At 44.4% G+C, this 4,998-nt stretch overlaps 1 long non-coding RNA gene across 1 annotated transcript; it reads left to right on the top strand.

The window, feature by feature from the left end:
- LOC149971218 (uncharacterized) lies at nt 1–4,741 on the top strand. Its single transcript, XR_016492630.1, has 4 exons — nt 1–657; nt 1,424–1,558; nt 1,934–1,961; nt 2,102–4,741. It is a non-coding gene; the product is annotated as an uncharacterized LOC149971218 (long non-coding RNA).
- Nucleotides 4,742–4,998: the final 257 nt, after the last annotated feature.

The following is a 4,998-nucleotide window of genomic DNA, read 5'->3' as shown; positions in this document are numbered from 1 at the left end:
AAAATAGTATATGTGAAGAGGATGTCACTATGTTGAGAGAATACATGCATAGGGAATTTTCAAGGCACAAGTGTAATGTTCAAATTAGAGTAGGTAGGGTGCTTCTGGCCTATGTCTGAAGGCTACTCAAGGCTCTAAGATGGCTGCAAGGCTCTTGCCGTGTCAATACTTCTGTTTCAGCGATGATCTGTGACGTGAATTTGTGGTGCTCAAGAAATAAAAGTGAAATGTGTGTAAAGGACCGAGAAAAGTGAACTGAACTTCTACAGCGTGGTAATGACGGCCGTAGCCATTGCTTACCCATTCACTGCGAGAAGACGTCAAATAAAGAGAGTGGAAGAGAGAACGTCTGAGTGTGGTGCTAAAGAAAGACATGGAGGGTACGTAGGCTGTAAACCTCACAGAGAATAAACAGCTACAAGAATGAAGATGGACCAGTTTCTAGAGGAATCCTAGCTATGCAGAGCTGGGAAGATATCGAAAGATAGAACATTAGCGAGAGTGGAGACGTTTCTGGTGGCAAACATCTAAAGACAATGCATTAAGAAAGGACAGACACGCCAACACGAATCAAGTGACTGACAGAACATTCACGGAAAGGGGGAGAGGAGAGAGGCGGACATCCAGGATTAAAGTCCGGCAATTCAGCGATGGAGGGTAAGAAACACTAAACCGCTGCTTCTACTAAAGGAACGTAATGGTTTCAATGTTGACTGTGGTGTGTGTTCACTTCCTTTGCTGCAGTATGTAGCCTAAAGTGCCCAATATATATTAACATTAGCTTTGCCACTCTTAAAACGTTGAGCTCATTGTTTTCTAAGACCGTTGGATACTGTTGGTGATTTACTGCTTTTGAATTGTCAACTTTACTCATGTTTAGTAATGCCTGTAGAGCGGCAGAGAGAACTTCCACCGCGCACACGTTTTTGCACTTTTAATGAGATTCAGATTGTTGGCTAATTGTTCTTTATCGCTGGAGCACAGAAGCTTTACCTGTGTTTGCCAGGTCTCCGGGACTACACAGCCATTAGTTGAGCTGCTGCTATTGTGTCTGTGACGCGTGTGTGTGCACGCATGTGTCTGCTCAACACATTGCAAATTATTTGATTTTCCAACGCAACTTCCTCAGACAGCTAATACTGAATCAGTAAGACAGCAGGTGACGATTTGGATGGCCAGGGGGAAAAAATGATCCATGACCTTGAATTGAGCTTGCGATCAGTACTGTGTGAGCAGTCAATAATACACTTATTATTGACTGTAACTTGAACATCCTCCATGAGACTCTTTGGCTCTGACCGTCTCCACAAGCATGTCATAACCATGTGGGATTCACCACATCCTCCTGACCTTGGGGTTGCGGTACTGGCTGTGACCTCACTGCCTCACTGTGGCCCTAATGTTTCTTCTGGCCGTGTTACAGAGGCCAAAGTCAGCTCTGTGGCGATCGGGGTGGCTGTGGGATGCACCTTCCTTGCTCTCCTCATCGTCATCGGCATTGTGCAGTTCTGCTGCAATCGATCCTGCAAGAAATGCAGGAAACGCTGCAAGAGAAATGGTACGTCTGCGTCACTCACCGGGCTGTACCTGAGCTTTACCTGGGAACTCTGTCATGCACCCAAGACACCTGCCCTTTTTAAAAGAGATCACCTCTATGACAACTGCCTGCCACACTGTCTGGGCATTGTCTGGTGACCTCACACACCTGCCCTTTTTAAAAGAGATCACCTCTATGACAACTGCCTGCCACACTGTCTGGGCATTGTCTGGTGACCTCACACACCTGTCATGTAGCAATCCAGTGTGAATCTATTGTTCCTGTGTGTACCTGTAATATCACATACAAAGGCCAGTTCTTGGCTGGCTAGCTGGCCATGATTGACTGCCCAAAATAATCACCTCTCTCTCTCTCTCTCGCGCTCTCTCTCTCCAGAGGCATCACTGAAAGAAAAAGTGCTTACGTGAGTGTGTTGACAACCAGTTAACTAAATGGGGATGGTAATGGTGGTAAATCGTTCCTCTACAGAATTGCACTCCCTCTGTGTGAGCTGTGTGTGAGAGATGTGTTGTTTATTAAATTATCTGATGTGTGTGTCTACAGGAAGTTTGGCCAAAAGAAGTCTCCCCCTCCCTTCTCCATCAGTGGCTGTTTGAAGTAGAGGACCTGCAACACACAGGAGAACATCTCTGTTGATTACGTTCTCTTTCTTTCTCCCTCTCTTGCTCTCTGATATGGATCTAACAGTCATGTATTTGAACGTAATACTCTGTCTCCTGTGAATATAGCGCAGTATGTCTCTGTAGAGGGGGTTATAGAAGTTATAGAAGCGGGCCAGCAACAACCGGAGGGCTGCCACATACTGCTAATGTTCCTTTGGAACTTAACCCCCTAAACTGTTATTTTGGGCTATGCACTGCCGGTGCCCTTTCCTCCAGCCTCTCCAACCGTGTGTATATACAATGACTTAAAGTATTCAGACCACTTGACTCTCCACATTTTGTTACATTACAGCCTTATCCAAAAATGTATTAATTAGTTTGTTTACTCCTCAATCTACACACAACGCCCCATAATGACAAAGCAAAAACAGGTTTTTATGGGAATCTTTTTTTTAATTACAAATAAAAACCTGAAATATCACATTTACATAAGATTTCAGATCCTTTACACAATACTTTGTTGAAGCACCTTCGGCAGCAATTACAGCATCGAGTCTTCTTTGGTATAATGCTACAAGTTTGGGACACCTGTATTTGGAGAGCTTCTCCCATTCTTCTTTGCAGATCCTCTCAAGCTCTGTCAGGTTGGATGGGGGAGCGTTGATGCATTTTTTCAGGTCTCTCCAGAGATGTTTCGATCTGGTTCAACTCTGGGCTCTTGCTGGGCCACTCAAGGACATTCGGAGACTTGTCCGATGCCACTCCTGCATTGTATTGGCTGTGTGCTTAGAGTCATTGTCCTATTGGAAGGTGAACCTTTGCCCCAGTCTGAGATCCTGAGCGGTCTGGAGCAGGTTTTCATCAAGGATCTCGCTGTACTTTTCTCTGTTAATCTTTGCCTCGATCCTGACTAGTCCCCTAGTCCCTGCTGCTGTAAAACATCCCCACAGCATGATGCTGCATCACCATGCTTCACCATAGGGATGGTGCCAGGTTTCCTTCAAACGTGATGCTTGGCATTCAGGCCAAAGAGCTCAATCCTGGTTTCATCAGACCAGATAATCTTGTTTCTCATGGTCTGAGAGTCTTAAGCGGACTGTCATGTGGTTTCCGTCTGGCCAGTCTACCATAAAGGCCTGATTGGTGGAGTGCTGCAGAGACGGTTGTCCATCTGGAAGATTCTCCCATCTCCACAGAGGAACTCTAGAGTTCTGTCAGAGTGACCATTGGGTTCTTGGTCACCTCCCTGACCATGGCCCTTCTCCCTCGATTGCTCAGTTTGGTCGGGCTGCCAGCTCTAGGAAGAGTCTTGGTGGTTACCAACTTCTTCCATTTAAGAATGTCGGAGGCCACTGTGTTCTTGGGGACCTTCAATGCTGCAGACATTTTTTGGTACCCTTCCCCAGATCTGTGCATTGACACCATCCTGTCTCGGAGATCTACGGACAATTCCTTCGACCTCATGGCTTGGTTTTTGCTCTGACATGCACTGTCAACTGTGGGACCTTATATAGACAGGTGTGAGCCTTTCCAAATCATGTCCAATCAATTGAATTTACCACAGGTCGACTTCTATCCTCAACAACTCAATGATGATCAATGGAAACAGGATGCACCTGAGCTCAATTTCGAGACTCATAGCAAAGGGTCTGAATACTTATGTAAAGAAGGTATTTCTGATTTTTATTTTGCTGAGGATTTAATTTTAAAAAAAAAATACATTTTAGAATAAGGCTATAAAAAAAAAGTCAAGAGGTCTAGCCTCCCGAGTGGTGCAGCGGTCTAAGACACTACATCGCAGTGCTAGAGGCGTCACTACAAGTCCGGGTTTGATCCCGGGCTGTGTCGCAGCAGGCCGCGACCGGGAGACCCAAATGTCTATCTCGTGTGGACCAATAAAATGTATCTTTGTGTCCCATGAGTATGTCACTGTAGGCTGATGCAGAGTAATGGAGGAGCGTGTGTTTTAAAGTATGGCTCTGGTACGCTCACATAAGACGGAGCATATCAGTTATTTCAACGTTTCTAATGCTCTCTCTCTCTTACTCATATCTCACCACACAAACCTCAAACAACTCACTCTCTCTTCCGGCCCACGTTTAAACATGAGGTAATACAGACAGGGGAGTTGATTTGAACTTTGTTGTAATACCACATTTGGTTTCTTTCATAATAGAAAATAAAATAAGAAATGTAACCACTATTCAACTGTCACGGTTTGTCTTCTCTGGATGAAGAACGAATGGCGGGTTAGGGTGTCTCTATAGATTGCGGAAAACACGGAGAAGTGTGAGAGAGGATTGTTGTGGAGGAAAGAGTACTGATGACGAAAAGGAGAATGGCGCCTTGGCGGCTAGTCAACAAGCTAACCACAGAAACTCGCACATCATCTTTCTCATAAGCTGGAGGTAAAGTTCCTCTAAAAGTCTAATTTTAGGTCAGTTTGATCGTGTAAACATCATATTTTTTTGTCTTTGTCACACGTATCTCTCTCATATGTTTCCATACCCGTTCTGTTCTGGTATCAAGTGTATCTGTTAATGACAGATAATGCTCTTTTGTAAATAAATGTGTGACTGTGTGTGGGTAAAGTCATTTTTTTAAAAAAGTGGATCATATTTCGTTGAAGCCTTGGTTTTCTTATACAGTATGGTGTAGTTGACATTTTTATTGAAAATATTTCCCTTTCTGATATTGACTGGCTATCTTCCTCTAAGACCTGGTGGCCTTTCCCCTGTGTGTGTGACAGAACGGAGATCGACGAGCGCATTACATGTACAGAACTGCATAGAACACTGGATCTATGTTGATAATCAGGGTTAATATATATTCACAGTA

Source organism: Oncorhynchus mykiss, chromosome 27 (genome assembly GCF_057628025.1).
Source record: "Oncorhynchus mykiss isolate SJ-2025 chromosome 27, ASM5762802v1, whole genome shotgun sequence".
In the NCBI taxonomy this organism is placed as follows: domain Eukaryota; kingdom Metazoa; phylum Chordata; class Actinopteri; order Salmoniformes; family Salmonidae; genus Oncorhynchus; species Oncorhynchus mykiss.
This window is presented reverse-complemented; position numbering and strand designations above follow the sequence as displayed.